The sequence below is a fragment of the Felis catus genome, chromosome A3 (genome assembly GCF_018350175.1).
Source record: "Felis catus isolate Fca126 chromosome A3, F.catus_Fca126_mat1.0, whole genome shotgun sequence".
Classification (NCBI taxonomy): domain Eukaryota; kingdom Metazoa; phylum Chordata; class Mammalia; order Carnivora; family Felidae; genus Felis; species Felis catus.
In genome coordinates this window covers 103555001-103577011 of record NC_058370.1, presented here as the reverse complement: position 1 = coordinate 103577011, position 22011 = coordinate 103555001, and the positions used below count along the sequence as shown (strand labels likewise).

Below are 22011 nucleotides of genomic sequence, written 5' to 3'. Positions count from 1 at the left end.
AACGCAATCCACTGTAAGACTGCAACATTCAGGTATGTTTGGTTCTAGCTATGCTGCTACGTGCTTGAGTGTGACCAGAGAGGACAAAATAATGCCTCAGAGTCTCCACTTTTACTACTTAATTCTTTCCATAATATTGAGCTTTTGCTCAGGGTGTTAGACAGGCACCAAAAACCCTTTCCCTGCTTAGGTTATGGCCTTGTTGTGAGGACAAAATAAGTCAGAGGTGGTAAAGTGCTTTGAAAAAGGGAAAGCTTCGAAATTCAAAATAGTATGATTATTTGTTGTAAGGTGCTTTCCCTCCAAAAAAAGAAAAAAAAACTCTGACAGTCTCTGAGTGATAAGCAGAAAATGATTCAGCTTTGGCTTCTGTTTCTCCAGCTGTAACCCCAAACTGGCTGAGCTGGCTGAGTGGCCTCAGGGAGCCCATCTCAAAGCCTGAATTCCTACAGAACTCCAAACTCCTGCAAAACTCCAACCCTCCCCACCGCCCCCCGCCCCCCAACCCCTTGGCCATCTGATTTTCCAAAAGTTCTTCCTGGAAGGCCTGCTTCCCACTGTCCTACATTCTGGTAATTAAACAATCATTCAGACAGCTCCCTTTCCAGAGCTGGGGCTTCAAAGATGCAGACTGAAGGGATAGCCAGAGTAAATGCCAAATGACTTGAGTCAGAGCCTTGGACCTTTGTAGGTATTGTAAATTCTTCTGGAGCCTACCGTGCACTGCTTTGAAAGCGTGTCTTTCTTGCTGCTGCCCAAGCCCGGGCTCCAGAGGTGGATGAAAAATATATTGCAGGCCCAAGACAGGAGAGCAGGCCCTAGTCAAATTAACAGACTGAGATAATTACCTTAAACTTCCCTTGCACTCAGTGTAATTTCACTTGGTGGTTATTAACAGGCCTCAGAGTTCACCCAGACAGAGCTGTCTGGTAGAACTTTCTGTGATGATACCTGCGTTCTAGATCTGTGCTTTCCAATGCAGCAAGCACAGCCCCATGTGGATATTTACATTTAAATTAACTAAAATAAAAAGGAATTACAAATGTAGCTCCTCAGTCACACAGCCACGTTTTAAGTTTTCAGGAGATACATGTGGCTCGTGGCTACTAGCCATATTGGGCAACATGGCCCCAGATCAACCGTTCTTCACCTTGGCTACATGACAGAATTACCTGGGGAGTAAAAAAAAAAAAAAAAAAAACTCATGTCTGCCCCCACCATTCCAAATTTTGTTGTGAATGGTGCTGGTGGAGCCTGGGCATTTGGATTTTCGAAAACTCCTGGGTAATTCTGATGTCTGGCCAGGGTTCAGAACCATTGCCCCATCCATCTAGAATTGTGTGTTCAATTTATTTTGCTCCTCCTGTTGTTCTTGAGAACGAAATATACCAGGACAGGGATGTGTCTAAAGGGGTTTCGGTATGTGTGAGCACCCCATGGGGCACGTCCGTAAACCCACAACTGGGCTTGGGCTCCGTGTATTCTCAGGGGCTTTGCCTGTGTTTCCCCACGATACCTTTCTGCACTGCCTCCTCAGAGTTCTAGACTCTGAAAAACAGAACTGGCAGAGAAGGGAAAGGAACCTCAGGGCAGGGTGGGATCTTTGGGATCATCTGGTCTTCTTGGTGTTCTGCCGAGGAAAGTAGTGCCTAGAGAAGTTAGATGATTCACCCAGGCAACAGCTTGCAGAGCGAGGACAAGGGCCCCACACTCCAGCCTCCCCACTGAGGACACATCCCTCTGCTACGTGGATGCCTTTAATCTTCCAGGAACATAAGCAAATGAGATTTAACTTAAGGACATTGATTTGCAAGGCAAAACTTGGTTTCAGGTGAGAATCTGATTATCCAGGTAATAGAGAGTTTATGATCAACCTTTCCTGCCGGCCAGTATACTGACAGAAAGCCTGTGTCCCCACCTTGGCCACTCCATTTACCCCCTTAGATCACCAGAGGTAAATGGATTCACAGTTTCCTCATCCGCCAAACAGCGGTTAGAATACTGGGCAACTCAATATCACAGAGTCAGTATGAGAAGTGATAAGATGATGGGTCCAGTCAACACATAATTATTGAGCAGAGCGCCAGGTGCTGAGGACAGACTGGGCAATGAGACAGACTAGAATCTTCCTTTATTGAACTGAAATTTGGAAGGCAGGTTGAGAGGTACACGGCCAACTAACGAGTGAACAAACAGCATAATTGTTGATATTGGTAAGTGCTGGGAAGGGGGAGGGACAGAGTGGGTCCCATCCAACTTAACTCTAGAACATGCCATAACAGTATGAGCCCAAGAAACCTCGTGGAACGAAGGTGACTGAGGTGCGGGGGAAGAAAAGGAGGCAGCTGAGAAGACAGAGGTTTCCAGTAGAAAGCTCAAAGTTAGTGATGATTTTAGCGTGATCACTAACAGGCCACGATTAGAGTAGGTGTGGAAAAAGAGTTCCAAACGTCTTCCGGGGTTTAGTTAGGATCGAGCCCCAGGGGAAACCCTTCACCTGCACTCTGGCCGTGGGCAGCAGGTGGAGGCACTGGAGGGGGCCGAGTCCTGACTTTTCTGTGTCTGTGTCATTTTCGATCAACTGCGTCATAGGGCTTCTTGTTTCACCTCCCAGTTATTCTGAAACAAAAACATGCATGAAAAACACAGGTCACTGCCAACCGCATTGAGAGACAGTCACTCCAGTACATGGAAACCGAAAAGGGAAAGACAGATCATAAATGCCACGGTGAGCTGGGGAATCAAATTTATCACCACCTATTCAAACAGCGATAATCAACGAAAATTGCGGGCGGTGATGATGGGGTGGGGGGCGGGTGGGCAGCAGGGCGTTCGTTTAAAAATAATTCACAAGAGACAGAAAAGGCAGATGTTCCCAGAAGCCCACTACCTGTTTACTGAAAGCTGAAGTTAGTTCTGACCTTCTGGGTCAGGGTCTACTGCTGGGGCACATTGAGGCTCTTCCCCTAGGTGCTCCTGTTGGCCTTGCTAAAGGGTCACACAGGACTTTCAGGACAAGTCTGGTATTTGCTCAGTGTTTGCCCAGGTGCTACACTGAGCAGCACTCCTCAAGGGTCCAAAGAGACGTGAGAGAGGTCACCGGGGAATTGCAGCCCTGTGAGGAGGGACAAGGAATATGGAGGCTGAACTTCTGGTCCCCTGTCCTCTTTCCATCCCAAGAGAATTAGCAGGTGCACCAAAACATCGCGAATGGAGCGACTTGCACCAAGGAGTCTCAGTGAGGTGGAGGGAGAAGGGGTCCCTGACCATACAAAAGCCCCGAGGACAGCAGAGGGCTGAGACAGCTCTAAGGACAGGGGTTCTAATTGAAACCACTTTGCCACTTGAGACCAGTACGGTTTGGCTCCCAAGCAGCAGGTAGTTTGCGGAAGCTTATTCTCAGTTCCCAAACAAGTGAAAGGATCATTCCAAAGGCAGGCAGAGGGACAGGTCAATGCAGGAAGATAGATGATGTCCCCTCCCCCAAAGATCATGGCCCTGCAAGCCAGCTTTGCGTTTAAATCTGTGGCTCAGACATTCCAGGGAAGGAAGAGAAGGCAGGAGACAGAACTGCCATGGGAGGGAGGTCAAATCCACACCAGTCTGTGCTTTTGCAGACGTGTTCTCTGACCGGGCACTGCTTGCTGATGGGCAGAGAAGATACGGGCTCTGTCTGTCTACTCAGAGCTTCCTTGGGTCTGCCGTCCCCTCCATGTGCAACCTGCCCAAGATGCAGCCCTGAGTCTCCCAGGAAAACCGGCTGCCCCTGCCCCTTCCCATTTCCTGACCTTTGTTAATGGCGCAAAATTCTCTGTAAAAAGGGAGGAAAGGGGTGCCCGATTTTGGAAAAACTCCATCCTCCCCCTAGAGATTCATTCACAATGCACAGTAGCATACAAAAGACGCTGAGAAGTTAGGAAATAAAGAAAGCTGTTGACATTCATTCATTGTGTGCTTCCCAAACCCTTTTTGCACAAGGAGACTTTGGAGCCTTTGCCGGCAGAGTTCTATTGAGTGGCAGAGTTTCAAGCTCCCCTAACACTCATCGTCCCTGCGGTTCCCAACACTCGCGTGGCACTTGTGATAGTCTGTATTTATTTCTGGAAACTCTGTATTGTTGTTCCTTCTACCTTTCCCCTAACCTTCTGGGCAAATGCGTTAGCTGATTCACATCAACTCCTGCAGCCTGAGGGTTTTTGTTATTGTTGTTTTGCTTTGTTTTGTTTTGTTTTGTTTTTTGTCAAGGGCCCCATTTGCCAGTGGCAGTGAAATACCGGGCTTTCTGAAAGGTGATAAATCTGGCTCCGTGGTATCTAACATTCTGGGAAGAACGTTGCCCAGATGAATCTGTTGGGAAAACCAGCTTCCTGATTTGCGTCCTGTGAGCTGGCATTTTCTATTGTGACCTAATGTCTGGAAACTGACCCCAAGATTTCGTACGCAGTGCCTTCCTGGGTGGGCAAAGGAAAAATAGGAGCGAAGAAATGTGTCAGCCAGGGAGAAGGGTGCAAGGGAACACCTGGGTCCTCTAGTGTCACCGTTGTGCTGTCCTCCAGTTACCCCACTTCTGAGGGATGAAACACCAAAGTATGACAGCCCGGGCGGACTCTAGTAACAGACATCCAACCATGCAGACCTTGACCAAAATCACAGAGTGAGACGTGGCGGGGCTTTAAGGATCATGTGCTCAACCTTCATTTTACACGCACCCACAGGGAGGAAGTTGGCAACTGTCCTAAGATCAGACTGGAAGGGACCCTGCTGGGACCGAGATGTGGATCCCTCCTACCTGGTCCCCACATTCAGAGCTAGCTTGTTCAGGAGCTCTTGCATGGATAAGTAAAATCCATGATGGCTCCATGTTGGCCGGCTATGTAGTTACCATTCAAAAAACAACCTAAGAGAGCCCATTCAGGAACTTTAAAAGATTTGCCCCTAATTAAGAGCCAGTCACACATGTGGCTTCCCACATGCCAGCATCCACTGATAGTTGGTGGAAACCACCAGCCTCACATTGGACAGTCCCAAAGGTCACATGTTCTTCCTGTCCTCACTCCCAGTCTGGCTGAATTACATCTCTAGTATTGAAGGGCCCCCCAGTAGGTCTCCCCCTGCGCACACAACTTCACTGTCCTTCAGATCTGAGGCATGGCCCCAGGGTCACAAACATCACACTGCAAATACAAGCCCTCGCGGTGGACCCGAAAATGGAGCCCAGGCGACCTTCTGGATGGTCCCTGAGCTAGCTCCCGGATCCTTCCCTTTCCGTTCCTAATGGCAGAGGAAAGGCTCCGGGCCTGGGAAACTGAGAAGGGGGAAGAAAACAGTAGCTCAGACATCCACCCCCAGACCAGATGGTTCACTGGATGGTTTCACCCAAGCCTCTTTCCCAGGCAGTAAGGACCCGGGGCACGGGGGCGGGGGAGCAAAGCCAGAGACTTCAGTTTGCTGTAACATCCATGGTGCTGTCAATGTCTCACCGCTGAAAGGCCAAGCCGGAGCCCCCAGCCACCCATGTACAGATCACACACTTGAGCCTGTTCTGCACCAGAGTCTTTGTCAACGCTTGGGAAAATGACAGGCCAGGCACTCACATCCTGTTCGTGCTGACTCATGGTGGAGTCTGACAGGGTTGGGAGCCAACTTTTTGAGATTTCGAAACAGCTGCCCAGGAGGATAGAGTGTATTCAACAACACCAAGGTGCCCAGCTCTTGGGACTCCACTGGTTTTTGTTTCTCAGAAAGTTAAAACTGCGAGGCCACAGCCAAAAGTGATCACAGATTAACTTCGGAGATAAGTGATACGGGTCCCTTGTGTAAATTATTAGGCTTCTGGGCTGCCAGACATGTCAGGGCAGGGGAGGGAGAAGCCCACGCTTGAGGGGCCCCCCTTCCCTGGTTTCTGAAGGGGGCTCCCATTTCTAGAGCCAAAGCCACGTAACTCTGAGCAGATCGACAGCCTTTCCTGAGGGGATGTCCCCTGAGAAGCAGTTTTTGCAAAGTGTTCCACGCATCATTACAGACCTACACGTGGTTCAGAAAAGACGCCGTGTCCCTCAAAACCCCTGTTAGCAGAGCACGAGCCTATCCCCGGGCTGCCCCAGAACACACCCAGGTCCTCTCGGCCACCATTTATCGGGCACATCCCGTATGTCAGACACAGTTTCAGACGTGTGCCCTCCCTTACGCGTGGCATCGGCCCTCTCAGGCTGGTGCTACTAGGCTCATCCCTCTCACCTGGAAGACAACAGGGAGTTCTGCAAGTAACTAGTAAAATAGTGCCACCCACCTTCCCACCTCGCATCCCGATCAAGATGTTCGGCCCCCTTTCTGGGCTGAACAGGAGCTCACAGGTGATTCAATCAGCTCGCTCCCCCATGGATCTTGGAAGTTTGCCCATCTTTTGGTACAGAGAGGTACCTATTGAATACCTCCCTCCATCTGTACTGAAGATGGAAATGGAGACAAGAGTGTTGGGCCACCCAAGGGTGGCCCTCACTGGATTATTTCCTGGTCCAGTCCTGCCACCCCACCCCCTCACCTTGGCCGCTTTCACTACCCTTGAGATAAAACCCACTTTTCAAAGAACTAAACCTCAAAACCATTTTAGCAGACCTGTAGTCTGATTGACGCCATGGAAGTCCAAAACTATGGGTGAACTCGCTCTCTAGTTACGAAGAGAGGCAAAACTCTGAAGGACTGGGTTTATCGTAGAGGCAGTGCTGAGCGCACGCACGAAGGGACTTGGCGCTGGAGGGAAAATGGAGACAACCAACAGGTCCATCAGACATTGGCCTTTTAGGTATTCCCATCACCCACGGCCCATGGCCCTAACCAGTGTTTCTCAACACGCGTCTTTGGACCGGCAGCATCACATCACCTGAGAATTTGTTAGAAATGCAAATCTTCAAGCCCTTTCCCGGACCTTCTAGATTGGAAACTTTGGCAGTGGGGCCCAGGGATGTCTCAGGGTGGTTCAGACACACGCCTAAGAATCCCCAGTGGTGACTGATGTTCAGAAGACCTAGTGATGCTCTTGGATAAGGGGACATGGGCTTGGTCCCTAGCGACCGCGGGTGACTGCACATTGGCCATGTACTGATGTTCTCCATTTAGTCAACTGTTCGCAAGTTCTTCACCGGATGGTTCTCTCCTGAGATCCCCACGGTGGCAGGAAAGAGCCAGCAGCTCAGAGGCTATTTGAGACTTTCAACAAGTTCTTGGAGTGACCTGGGGAGGAAGGTGGGTACGATGTGCCCCTCAATCTCCTTTTTTGGGTACTGCTCATCTGCCTGGCATAGGCTGGGCCCTTTGGGATACTAAACCTACACCAGTAATTACCCTCCCCACCCCACCCCCACCCCCCCGGTCATCACATTGGTCTCTCAGCCAAGCTGCAGGCCCCCTGCCCCACTGTGGCCCTCCTTTCATTCGCTCTCAGTATGTTTTCCCTGAGGAGGATAACGTTTTCACCAGCTCGACCCTCCTTACTGCTACCCTGGGAGGAGCGGTGGGGGCAAAACCCACTAGGCTTCAGAGCTCTGCTCGCACCGACACCTGGCACCAGCAGAAGCCCACGACCGGGCAGGTAGGCGGCGACATGACCAGGCGCCCCCCGCCCCCCCCCAAAACATTAAAAACATAGTTTGTTTAGTATTAAGAAAGAAAAACACTAACCCCATACAGGAAGTATGAAAAGAAGAAGAAAGAGGAGGAGGAGGAAGACACTGAAAGTGGCAGAGACGGAGGTGTGCACAGATAACAAGTTGTTCCTCAGCTTCCACCGTCCTCCTCGTCGGGGTGGTGGGAACAGGTAGGGTAGGGCACTGGGGAGGCCGGGGATTTGCAAGGGTGGGGGAGATGGAACAGAGAAGGGGACTATGAGTCACGAGGCCCGGCCTCGCCAGACGTAGGGCACGTCCCATTCAGGGCCCTCTCTGCAGGTGTGGCCGTCCCAGCCAGACTTGGAGAAGACACCTAAAATGGAAACTGCCATTTGAGATCACCCCACGCGCCCAGTGCCTCTCCTGTCCCACGTTCTGCCCCGCTGTGCGTTTCAGGTGAAGACACAGGAGTTACCAGATCATGACCACCTCCCCGCACGCCCCTACCAGAGGTGTAAACCAAACAGCAGTCAGCCAGGGAGAAACCCCCGTGCCGAGCCTTCCATACAAGCTGGCGGCTACGCAGACCTTCAGGACCACAAGCCCAGACGGGCCTGACCTGCTCTGGAGTGACGGACACTGACGTGAGGCCACCCAAGGCAGGCAGGAGTCAAGCCAGATGCTTAACACAGAGCCACTGGCCCTCTCCGAAATACGGCTCAGCTGGATTTTGAAAAATGAGGACACGGGACTCACAATGTCCACCCGAGGATTAGAATGAGGAAAACCGGTGAGACCACAGAACATTTCCTCTTTCACAGCCCCAGACAGCAGGAGAACAGGAACTAGGAGCCCTCCCTCTGCCCGTGATCAAATATAAATACGAACACTGTAAAAATATGCACGCGCTGAAAAGATATCAATCGAAAGGATTTCAAGTCATTGCTATCGCTGTCAAAGAAAGCCCTTGGTCTTAAAAAAAAAAAAAAAAAAAGGAAAGAAAAAAGAAAAAGAAAGACAGAAAGAAAGACAGAAAGAAAGAAAAAGAAAAAACTGTACAACAAAGTCTCAAAATAGAACCAAAACCTGCAAATCATCCTCCAGAGTGTATTAGGAGCCTATGTCTTAGCAGGCTGTTGAAAGGTTAATAATTTTCCTACCGAAACTGAATGTGGGTTGTGAAAGAACATTAAAATGAAGAAAATTTCCCCGTGGCTGCTATTTTATTATCACCAAAGCCATCAAGTTTCAGTTTGAGTTATTTGTATTTATTTGTGAAAACAAAGATTAGATAAGTAGAAACATAAGCCTCATCCTAATTATTGCCCTGGAGTATCTGATTTTTAAGACAGAAAAATAAGACCATCACACACACACACACGCGCGCACACACACACACACACACACGCAGGCATGGCAGGAGAAGTCAAAACAACGGAGAGGAGACAGGGTGCCGTTGTCTTTTTCTATCACTTGAAAACATGTATTGGCTCGCGTAAAACCCTGATATTTTTGCACAGTCTGTGAAGCTATAGGAGAGTCGATGTGTACATTTAATTGTTGGCGTTTTTCTCAACTGCATGCTCGGGGAGAGAGCTCTTTTTGAAACTGCAAACTGTAATTTTTGTTTGCCACTTGCAAAAAAGTTAGTGAGAGCCATGCACGTCGATGGTGAAAACCTGAAACAGTGGCATTTCAGGGCTGCTTTAAAAGATCAAATTGTGAGCTTTGAGACATTTACAAGCAGGTGGAGCCTGAAGGAGACGTGGGGTTTAGGGGCAAAGCTGGATTTCAACTCAGATGTGTCTCAGAGCCCAGGTGAACAGCTTTGTTTTCTGGAGTTTTAAAAGAAATCCACCTGATGAAATGGTTAATCAAAATCTATGGGTGAGAGCAAAAACTTATCTTCCAGCGCAACATAAACACCAGAATGAAAAAAAAATAACATGCATAAAGACCTTCAGTGGTCTCACATCACCGAACAAACTGTTTTTCTACCTATTTTGTGTTGCTGGCTTTTGTTATCAGCCCAATCGGCAAATTGTGGCCAATTTTGTCATGGTTTAAGCAGACATTTTGTTCCCAAACTGCTTTCAACATTTTAGCTACCAAATACAGTTTATGAGAAATTGAACAAGCCACAATACAAACAGAAAAGGTATCTATCCTTGCTAAATTAACCCCTTTTAAGGTTAAAATGACACACACACATAAATGATTTATAAAAAAAAAAAAAAAAAGAATTCTAGTAAATCCACATTTGCAACAACCAAATCAGACTTTTCCTGGAAAAAAGAATAATTAATGAATAATCCACTGCTTGGATTTTGAAACCAACTACATGACATTCCCCAATTCTGGTCACCATTACACCATGAACTTGCTTTTAATGAGGCAGCATGTCATTTTTATTTTATAGACACACACACATCAAATATTATTTGACCACGCAGACCAAAAGCCTAGAGGAATCAGTGGAATTATGCTAAGGTAAATAACCAGTGAAGCAGTTATTTACTACTGAAAATAAATGACACCCACGTAGTTCATCTTATAGATTAATATTGAAACCAAATGGCAGTCTTATACCGCAAATCATTTCACAAAAAAAAAAAAAAATAATAATGAAACTAGTTAACATGAAAACACAGGGTTTTAATTTTATGAAACATTAAATATTAAGATCAAAACGATAGAAAGCTGACACGGTTTGTTGTGTGTTTTTTTTTTAAAAATTTGGTTCTTGCTGAATTATTACAACAAATTGAAAATGAAAAAAGAATGAAAGAATCCTTGCTAAAAAATCCAAGAATTACTACTTGGAAGACAATGCAGAATGTCAGAGAGAGACGATTGAAGAAAACTTCTCTGTTTGCAGCCCTACCTCATATTTGAAGGCATAGCAATTATACACCATTTTTAGCCTTTTAAAATACCAGCATGCCCACACACCATCTCAGATTAAACCAAGGAGAAAATGACACATTCTGAAACCATTTTCTAAAGCTTCTTTTCCTGATAACACTCAGACGCTTACAATCAAATTAATGAGTTTCTAAAAAGCCCAAACAACTCTCCATAAAGACACAATTGTTCACAACAGCCTGCAGACATTTCTAAATTTTTCAGGCAATACTAAGAGCATTAGTCTTTGCTATTTATATTTAGAAAAGCTAAGCTGTTTTTAACATCTATATTAGAAAGAAATGCTTGCTACTCTGTGCTTTGGCTAATTAACTTGAGGAACAATTTGAAACACACCAGTAGATTCAGCCCAGTATCCCCCTCATTTCAAACAATTGAGAAGTTAGTTCATATTTTTCCTCTACCTTCTCTGCACAGGTCTGTTTTCTTGTAATCTATTCATACTCGAAAATTCTTCAGGTAGTAAAGAAAGGAAACACCCACAGAGAGTAAGTCATTATTTCTTCTGAAAGTGGATTTCTTCATAAATCATAGACCAGCAAATAAACAAGTAAAAAGAACTAAAAAGAAAGAAATGACAAAACTCAGGAAGGACACTGAAAATCCACACTGACTGACAGAAAGCTTAGCAGGGGGGAATTTATAATCACTGGACACATTTGTGGTCAGTTTCAAACGCTCTTGGGGAGAGGGAGACATTGCTTTTGGTGAGCGTGACCCGGTGACAGTATCCATGTAATGGCATCTTCTATTCAAGGTCATGGGTTATGCCGTTCAATTCCAGACCTAAAACATGTGATTCAGACTTTACACTTCATGCTTTTGTGTTTCAATCCTTTCAGTGCTTGAAACTTTAAAGCGAGACACGAGCATTTACAAACACACAAACCAAAAAGCTTTGAATGAACACTACAGTGCATGATGACAGGGAATAGAGAAGACTATGGTAACCACCTGAATTTGTCACTTTAAGGGATTTTTCTGTATGAGTATTTTACCCTAGAAGATCTGCCCCTGCCCTCACCATCGAAGGCTCACATTCAGAAAAAGCCTGACCTTAACTAATACTTGCCCACTCTTTTAAACCACACATGTCCCCTTCCCCCCGAGGTAAGACTTGGGAAATGATGATGATTTTAGTCATCTGGAAAGAGTGAAACATGACATGATCTTGAAGCACTTTCTTCAAAACGGGTGTCATTTTAACTCTGTTTTACCACAACTAAAAAGGCCGTGCTCACGGAACAGATTCGAGTTCGCCCTCAATTGTATCTGTAACCCGGGAATTTCTTAAGAGCCGAGTGGCACAGCAGAAGAGCTTTCACTGAAGAAATGTTCGAAGCATTCACAAGAAATTCCCCACTTTTTTTCTTTACGAGTTTATGAACCAAAACGTGAGCGCTTCCATATTAAAAACTGTCCTCAGCATAATTACTTCATGGGCAACTAGCTAACTTTTCTTCTCACAAAATGCCTTTGCGGACGGCAAGATTTTCAAATACCATTGTTACACTCAGAGACACTCCTAAGCGGAAGTAAAAATAGAGTTTTCCCCCCAATTTGCTAGATATCCCTTTCTACTTGAAGCCAATCCATCCTGTGTGCACTGATGACAATTTTGGTAAAGTAACCTGGCTTTAAGGGTTAGGGAAGGTTCAACTGTAAAATCAGAAGACCAGGCTTTTTATTTATTTATTTTGAAAGCGCAAGTAACAGTTTTCCAGAATCTACAAATAACTGCTACTGGTAAAAAAAAAAAGAAAAGAAAAGAAAAGAAAAGAAAAGAAAAGAAAAGAAAAGAAAAGAAAAGAAAAGAAAAGAAAGAAAAAGAAAAAGAAAAAAGAATTCAGACAGACAAGGATGAGAGAAACCTGGTTACTCAGAATTCTTGACCTGGAAAGGAGTCTCTCTCATTTTATTTTCTATTTTCCACGAAGAGAAAACAAGTAGCTTTCTAGTCACAAAATGAAATGTGGACAAGAGTAAGGACTGTGTAATGTGTCAAACACTGTTGTATCGGAGTGAACACAGACAGGAATCGCGTTTCTTGTTAGTGTGAACCGAAGCCATCATGCTAGTGATACAGTGAGTGAACAAAGACAGATCAGACCGACAAGAACAGGAGAATTTGGGTTGTAAACCCAGGCTAGAGCTAAGTAAGTCTCCTCTGGCAGGGTCTGTTAGCACGATTAAAAAGCACTGTGGAAACTCTTGGACTGGGAAGAGCCTAGTGTATTTCTGAACCTAAAACTTTTTCATTGATGGTGGTTTGAAAGCTGTTTAATTAACTGTAGGATGCCAATCACTCTCTTTATCAAAGCCAGCTGAAAACAAAACTGAGAGAAACAGCTTGTGGTTTCACAAAAATGTATTTACATGAATATATTTTAAAGGGAGTTCGATCATTAGGTACGATGTCATCTGTGATGGGCGGTGGATTTGACATTTAAAGATGTCAGGGCTTGTCAGATTTATCTCCAGTCTGTACTTAGTTTAGATGGAACCACGTTGGTGAGCAGACCTTGTTTTGTTAAATTCCAGCCCAGAAATCTGAAAAGACTTAACTCTTATTTACTGAATACAGATCTCCTCATGTCTTCTCACTTCCTTGCCGAACATCTACTAAACAGAAAGTGGAGCCCCTGGATGACAAGTGGAATATAAGCCCACTTTCACACCTCGTCACAGGGATGGTGACAGAGCCGAGCACGCCACCGTGAACAGAGCACCCAGGGGGAGTTATTGATAAGCACGGTGTTGCCTGAAATAGACAAGAGTCCGAACTCTTTAGCCTGCCTCTTCGCTGAGACTTGTCTTGGAAAGAACATTCTGATTACACGGGCTTTCCTTCACTTCACACCTCAAATTGTTGACGACAAGGAGGAAAACCCAGAGCGACACCGAACGTTTCACCACGATTAAAACTGTCTCGCTAGAAGTCCTATCAAAGGAACAATAAAAGATCCTGGATAAACGTCCTATCTTCAGCCAGGAACATGGGTCCACAGTTTTTTTGTCTGTTGGTTTAGCAACCAAGAAGTAATAACACTACCTATTTTCTTCAGAGATGGGTAAGTGAATCACCACCGTCTCTCTCCAGAAGGATGTTTGGTGCATGGATCGGTCGCTCACCCACTCTTTTCCAAAAGCCACTTTCCATTTTGCCTGATTTGTTGGGAGCGGAAATTAAGCTCTAAGACAAATGAAGCTTAAGACAAGCTGTCACAGACCCGAGTGAAATCGCTACCCTGCAGCCATCACCAGCCCTGAACCACAGAACCTCGTGCAGGGGATCTCATAGATCTCTCAAACAGAAAGGGAAATGGTTGTTGATATAGGTGACAAAAATGTACAGTCAGATAGGAACTCTGCTGCTTACGACCCTTCTGCCTTAATTCACATTGTGGAGGTCAAGGGCAGTCTTGTGATAGCACAGCTGGTAACGTTGTTTTTAAAAGGTTACAGGAAAAAAAAATGTTTTTTTATATACTGCACTCCTCGTGAATTACTTTCTATAGTTTGTTTTCTGTAAAGGCTTCTCTCCAAACCAAACTCTTTCATTGTTAATCATTTTGTTTAAAAAAAAAAAATGCAGCAGTACACTTAGGATAAAAATAAAATGAAACGATTAAAAAAACGTAGCATTGAAATCTGCCTATATAGGTTGCCGTTCAAGCCCAGGAGAGCCAGGCCAGAGGAAATCCCCACCCGGGTTCTGACAGAGCAGTTAGAAAAGGAAGCAGCACAGGGGCCCGGGGAACAGGCAGAGGACAATAACCATTGCAACCTGTTACCTGCTCGGCAACCATCTCATTCGTGGAAAATAGCAACCTTGATTTCTTCTATGAACCCCCAACACCTGGACTTTATTTAAGAGCCCTCTTCTCCTTGCCTGTGCTGTGACATTCATTTGAGAAGTTACAAAAACGGGTGCGTGAAGACCAGCAAAGCCAGTCTCCGAGGAAGGCTAGAATGAAGAAGTTTCACTCTCCCCCAAGCGCCGGGGAGCCCTGCTTCTAGATTCTGAAGGGCCCCGTTTGACAAGTTCCTCTGAATACCAGAATGAGGTTCTGAGCTAGCACACAGAGGTCCCAGGGACAGCTGATCAGCAAATTTGCTTTATGGATTGGTTTTGAGTAGGATGCATTAAGAAAAAAAAAAAAAAAGTTACAATACAGCACTAAAGCACTTCTGATGGAACTAATTCAGAATGGCCATCCTAGCTCGCCTGCAAAATAAAATGTGGGATCGTCCATTTCAGCCAATCAAAGGGGCTTCCCACCTCACAGAGACCTCCTTCCCACCTGCCTACAGCTGGAGGCATACTCCCTTCCCGCCAGGGAGGCGACATGCTCTGCCTCCAGCGTCCCTCCCTCCGTGGCTGTCTTTGTTGTTGACACTGTTCCCACTGCGTTTATTAGGCGACACTGCTTGTAAAGCCTTCTCTCTGCTGCTGCCTGTTGCTAGGGGATGAGCCCCACTGCTTCCCGAGAACAACAGCCACAATCGTCCCTTGGCAGGGAGCAAGGACAACATCTCAGTTTGGTGACAAAGTGGAAATAATCCCTAAAAACATCCTCATTTACATTTCCCCTTAGAAGGATGGCAGTGTGGGCCCCATTATGAAATGTATATTTTCTTCATCTCGGTGTTGGGTTTGATGCCTTTGGAATGGATCTCACATCCATATTGAATTTCTGTCCCCTGTTGCCAACCGTCGTGCCCCAGGTGACTGTGGGCTCTTAGAATTCTTGGCTGTGATCTCACTCAGTTGTCAGCCTTTATTTACTTTTCTCTCTCTCTCTCTTTTTTTTTCTTGGAGAGAAGCAAACCACATCGTCAAAGCATTTAAAAACACAAACCAAAGGAAACTAGGGTTTCCAGGCTTGAAGCAAATGGTATTTACCCACAATTTATTTCCAAGAAGTACTTCGGAATCCATTGTCGTTTTCCGTTTGGATTCATTTAGAAGCACAACATCATAGGTGTCCCGATGGTCTGTTTGCTTCTTGCCAGCAATGAGTGAAGAGTAACTCCTGTCCTCAAACCCAGACTCACCTCAATTCTTGGGACATGCCTTCCCCAGCCCTTTTATGTGCCTCCCGTTGGGGGTGACCACAGTCTGGCCCCCGCTGGCCGCTGGGACTCAGGAGTTGGTGCAGATGGTCCAGGCCGTTCTCTCTCTCTCGGTGCTACCACCCCCCACACTTAACAGAAGTTCAAATGTCACTCTGTGGGTTGAAAGGCACCTCCTTCTACCTCTCCCTGGGAGGATGGACCTTGTCACCGGGCAACCCAGAGGCCTCATGCTTCAGGCCTCCCTGGCATAGTTGCAAGGTCCCAGATGTCGAGATTGGCTCCTTCAGGCTCTTGGGGCAGGAAAGCAGGGCTTCCCTGAGTCCCTGCACAGTGTTTGGTGCAGAGTGGGCACTGGTGAGACTCTGCCTCGTGGATTCACAAATGGTGAATGGATACAGTTTGTCAGGTAGCACGAGTCGACTTGCTTGCTCAGGACCTACTAGAGTCCCAGGGCTGACACAGACTGGTACAATGAGGTGAAGGAAGCTGACAGCTGCCATTTGCCAATGTAGTGTCCCAGGTACATTGTGTAAACGATCAAGTTTGCCCAATCTTCTGAGCCAGATACTCTTAGTATCTTTCTTTCTTTCTTTCTTTCTTTCTTTCTTTCTTTCTTTTTTAATGTTTATTTATTTTTGAGACAGAGAGAGACAGAGCATGAACGGGGGAGGGTCAGAGAGAGGGAGACACAGAATCCGGAACAGGCTCCAGGCTCCGAGCTGTCAGCACAGATCCCGACGCGGGGCTCGAACTCACGGACCGCGAGATCATGACCTGAGCCGAAGTCGGACGCTCAACTGACTGAGCCACCCAGGTGTCCCTCTTAGTATCCTGATCTAGAGAGACGGAAGCCATCAGACGGGTGGTCCACTTCTGCAGGTGACAGTAAGTGAGGAGTCAGGGGAGGACGGCAGACATCTGTTGGCCCAGCCAGTGACCTTGTCTTCCTACTACGTCTTCTTCAGTGCCACTCAAGTTGATGGTCACCATCCCAAATCCCGTGGAGCCTCTTCCATAGAGCCTGTTTGTCCATATTGCCATGTGCCTGGCTGGACTGCGACTTCTCCGGGACAGATTCTGTGGCTGGCTGACCCTGCCTGGCCGGCACCAAGCACCCTGGCTGGAGTACCAGTGTGTGAGAAGTGGTTTACCATCTCCTACACATGAGGCCTTCTGGAGCAAAGAGGAAACCGTCTTCCCTATTGGGTGTTCAAGTTTGCGCTAAAAACAAATTATCAGCAGACCTGGAAAAGGCTCATCACTTCGGCTTTGCACCTTGGTGAGCCTCAAGTTTCCGTCTGTTACAGGACTGAGCGCCTTATGGAGGGGCCGAGCCACGTGCCCTGCAGTGAGCATCAAGGATGGGTCAGGCTGGCTCCGTGGGTGCAAGTGCAGAATGCACTCAGGGGAGGAGGGGGACTTCCTCCTGTAAAGTCATGAAGAGGACCCACTTGAGGGGCTAGGGAGGAAGGACAGCTCGAGTTGACCACTCATCAGATGGTTCCCTCTGTCAGATTCCCCAGCCATACCTTGAAATCAACATTATACCGCGGGCTTGCCTGTTGGCAATCATCCCTGAATACCAATTTATTAATTCACTCTTTCACTGACCCATTCCACACTCCGCCCAAGCGCCTAGGACGCGCCAGGAGGAAGCCTTTCCCCTCGATGCGGACTCAAAACTCTTTTCAAAACTTGCCCCGTTAACCACGTCAGCAGCTCCTTGAAATAAAACGGGAAAGAAAAGCTCCACAAAGGCCGTTTATCCAATTCAATAACACTTCGCTTCGGAGGTTTGTGGGTGTATGATCTTCCTACCCAAGGCTAGAACACGTTTGGCACACCCAGGCCTCTGTTCTGCTGGACGTCCTCAGGGGCAGAGGTCAGCAAAAAGAAGAGGGCACGTTGGATGGAAGGCCGCTGTGGATAAATCGGGAGGAAGTGCCGCGCGGATGCACTGAGTCTATTCCAAGGTGGGCTAAGTGGGCCATACGGAGTGTGGTTGCGGTGGAGGAAACAAAGGCCTTCATGCCAAGGAAGGAATCCAGTGTGCGTTTCACAGAAATTAGAAGCGTATTAGATTGACTATTCTAATACCCTTCTTCTTTTCCCTTTGGGTTTGCAAAGGAGCTCCCAGCTCACAGGGGCATTTGTAGATAAGGTTTCATCTACACTTCAAGACTGCACAGAGAGGCAGGCGGGGCAGACGGGCTCGGGCCCATTCATTTATTTCACAGATGAAGTTGTTTCACAGACAGAAAGGCCCAGGGAAGTAGCTGCTTAGACAAATCACATCAAGAAGACCCGGGGCAAGGCCCCCTGACCCCCACATCTGTGTGCCACAGCCTCCCAGGGCCGTGCGAGTGGTGCTGTCTGGGTAATCTGGGGGCGCTCTCGCCCAGTAAAACACACAGGGCCTCAGGGCAGAAGGGGAGGTGGGCACAGGACTGGGTTCAAGGGCAAGGTGCTGGTTCCTAACGTTGGGTCTTAATTAAGCTCTAGGTACCATTTGGTCCGTTGTCAAAGTCCCTACGCTGGGCACTGTGCTTGGCCTATAGGAGACACTCCACACATGTGAATCGAATTTACCACTCCTGCGTGTTAAGTGGGACCCAAGACCGTGAATCTTATGGATTTTGAAGACATATCAAAATAATATCAATCGCCATAAAGATTGGGAAATGATTAGCAAGGTAATTCAAGTGAATAAAAATAATACCGTTTAAACACACACACACACACACACACACACACACACACACACACACAGGGTCATCACGTTACTGGGCCCCCTCCCCCACAGTGTCACAGCACTAGCCAGAACCAGCCAAACTCTGGGAGCTGAGAGTGGAATACTTTGTGTAACAGGAATAGAAGGAAAGAGAAAAAGACACAGCTTTCTTTCCGTTCCCTCACAAAGGCCAGCCTGGGTCAAGCCCACTTTAGACTTCCTTTGTACCTGAGGGTTCTCCCAGGGACCCCCGCCCACCCCAATGCCCGCTTCAACTCCTAAAGCCACCCAGCACCTCCTTTCCCTTCTGCCACCCCTCCCCCTGCGGCCCCTCCCTCTCCGTTCCCTGGAAAGACTGGGGAGGTGGGGTGTGGGCATTGGGTCACTGAGCTCAGCCTTCTGGACCAGTGGTTGACACACTCCCAGAGGAGAGGCTCCAGCATGTCCGCAAAACTCTAACAGGCGACTTCTTCCCGCCTTGTTTCAGGCCACACTGTGGGGGTGGGGGTTGGGGTTAGAGAGGCCATGTTTGCAGACAGGACTATCCCACTAGCAGAGAGGGCTTCTCCCAGGGGAGCCCTTTGACCAGGGTCTCCCGCTTGGCCCACAGTCCCACTCCAGGGGAGCCCAGAGATGGCTGTGGTTACCAGGAAGGCCGGTGGGCCCAAGGGGCACCCCTCTCAGACCACCCAGGGGCTTCTTTATTCCTTTCACCTGCCAGTGTTCTGACACACCTCGCCCCCAGGGCACCCTAACTCCGATCCTGTCTCGCCTACTTGGTGGGAGTACCATCCTCTCTGAGTCACTCCACTATTGAAAAAAAAAAACGAGGGGCACCCGGGTGGCCCAGTCGGTTAAGCGTCCGACTTCGGCTCAGGTCATGATCTCACGGTTCGTGAGTTCGAGCCCCGCGTCAGGCTCTGTGCTGACAGCTCGGAGCCTGAAGCCTGCTTCGGATTCTGTGTCTCCCTCTCTTCTCTGCCCCTCCCCTGCTCATGCTCTGTCTCTCTCTGCTTCAAAAATAAATAAAACATTGAAAAAAATAAAAAAAAAGGAAAAATGATAATAAAATAATTGTGTTTCTGTTGTTTGCAGTTTACCTCGGCCTCCTCTTCTTCCTGCAGACTAATAATACCGGGTGGTTGCACTGTTTAATTCATGTCTTTTTATTTAAGAACAAAACACCAACCAACTTCAGCTCAGGTCATGATCTTGCGCGATTTGTGAGTTCAAGCCCCACGTCGGGCTCTGTGCTGACAGCTTGGAGCCTGGAACCTGCTTCTGATTCTGTGTCTCCCTCTGTCTCTACCTCTCCCCTGCTCGCACTCTGTCTGTCTGTCTGTCTGTCTCTCTCAAAAACAAACATTAAAAAAAATTTTTTTTAAAGAAAAAATATAAAAATAACATTTTCTTGTTTTTTGAAGCAATTTATGTAAGTTGTTTCTTAAAAAATGTACAGAAAAGAGAAGATGGGGACCCACAAGGAAAAGCAAGAGGAAAAAGTGGAGGAGGAAGAGAAGTTTGGGAAGGAAAGAAGGAAGGAGGGAGGGGAGAGAAATCAACACGGAGACTGACCCCATCCAGACAGAGCCTGGAGGAAGCCACCACCTCCTTCTAGACTCGGATACTTATTCCATGCAGTTTTAAATAAGCAGTGGTAGAACTTTTTTTTTTTTTTAATTTTTTTTTCAACGTTTTTTATTTATTTTTGGGACAGAGAGAGACAGAGCATGAACGGGGGAGGGGCAGAGAGAGAGGGAGACACAGAATCGGAAACAGGCTCCAGGCTCCAAGCCATCAGCCCAGAGCCTGACGCGGGGCTCGAACTCACAGACCGCGAGATCGTGACCTGGCTGAAGTCGGACGCTTAACCGACTGCGCCACCCAGGCGCCCCAAGCAGTGGTAGAACTTTTAAAGAGAAATGGAGATTTGGTCTCACTATTCTGTGGAGCACGGTCCTTTCCCTTTGGGGAAAGTCAGTCTTGCCTTGTTATAAAAATATCACTTTGCCTACCTAGCTTCGTGACAGGACTATTTAAAAAGCAGGTCAGTACATGAAGCCAGCAAGAATTATCTCAAGTCTGTAAACAGGACACTGGAAACCCCTGCTATGGAAATAAATCTCTTTGCCTGCAGGGGAAGAACAAATCCAAGGAGATGACTCAGGAAGGCGGCAGGGGGCATTTCTAGGCACTTTTAATAAACTATAGCTTTAATGGAAAATGTTTTGAGGGGCGCCTGGATGGCTCAGTCCGTTAAGAGTCCAACTCTTGGTTTTGGCTTAAGTCACGATCTCTCAGTTTGTGAGTTCGAGCCTCATGTCGGGCTCTGCAGCTGACAGCGCGGAGCCTGCTTGGGAGTCTCGCTCTCTCCCTCCCTCTGCCCCTCCCCCACTCACACTATCTCTGTCTCTCTCAAAATTAATAAATGAACTTTAAAGAAAAGGAAAAGGTTTTGGTATTAATGACAATTCTGCAACTTACTTGGAAAGTCCAAAGATTTTTTTTTTTTAATTTTATTTCAGAAAGAGAGAGAGAGCATGAGCAGGGGAGAGGGGTAGAGGGAGAGAGAGAAAGGGAGAGAGAATCTCAAGCAGGCTCCACACCCAGAGAGAAGCCCTTCTCAGGGCTCGATCCTACGACCCCGGGATCATGACCTGAGCCGAATCAAGAGTCTGACACTCCACCAACTGAGCCGCTCAGGCAGCCCTGGCAAGTCAAAAGATTTTAAACAAAATACCATGAAATAAGAGCCATACCCATTATGACTGTCTACGCAATTCCCGGTCGTGACCCTCTATCACTACCTCACAATGTAAAGAGGCTTTCAGAGGAACACTGACTGCCAAGCTGGGGAAGCCATGGTCGTAAAGTAACAAAAAGCTTAACTCCAGGCACAGGAAGATTGTCCGGCAGCTCCCCATCCAGGGGCAGGTCTGCGGGTGTCAACCTCTTCTGCCCTAACCAGCCGGCTGCTTGGATGTAAAACATCTAACGCTGTCCCTCCAGCCGGCAGCCTGGGCCGGGCCCGATGCCCCCCTAAACACACACACCCCATTTGCTTGTTCTTTCTGTTCATTAGGTTTTTCTTCTCACCTTCTTTGCAATGTGTCACTAGTCTGCTAGTTTTTTCCTGTCTTTCTTTTTTTTTTTTTTTTTTTCTGATAAGCCCATTTCACACTCCGATGGACACACCCGTGTTTGGACGTATTTCTCATATTAAATTCCAGAACGTCCTCCCTTGGCTTCGCCCCATTACTCTGGTTACCCTCTGTGCCGTGCCAAGCACTTCTGTTACCTCCTGGGTATCGATAACCTTCACGTATGTCGGAGTTATTTTCCTTTCCCCACTCAAGGCCATTCAGGCAAGCCCAGCAGACTGTCCTCAGTCACTTTCCTTCGGCCACTTCAGGTTCTCGGCCTTCCTCTTCACCCCATGTTGGTATTCCCAACTACATGCACGTGGTCCGTTTCTGAAGGAGCTCAGAATCAGAAGAAACACTCATCAGAGCAGGGGAAATAGGCCTTAGCCTAAAACTCCCCGTCCGCGGCGTTACGAAACGGACCGCGGAAATAGCCTGGAACGGCCCCGACCTGGAAAGTGATGTTTCGCGCTTCGCACTGACTGGGATGGTGTTTCATCCCCAGTCACAAATCCACCCCAAATTCTAT

At 47.4% G+C, this 22011-nt stretch overlaps 1 long non-coding RNA gene across 10 annotated transcripts in view; it reads right to left on the bottom strand.

Annotated features, from left to right (window-relative positions):
* Positions 1 to 22011, bottom strand: part of LOC102901946 — a 157678-nt gene that overhangs the window by 89603 nt on the left and 46064 nt on the right. For all 10 annotated transcript variants that reach the window (XR_006595745.1, XR_006595746.1, XR_006595747.1 and 7 more), the window contains exon 2: positions 2498 to 2619. This is a non-coding gene — a long non-coding RNA (uncharacterized LOC102901946). The remainder of the gene's footprint in view (positions 1 to 2497; positions 2620 to 22011) is intronic.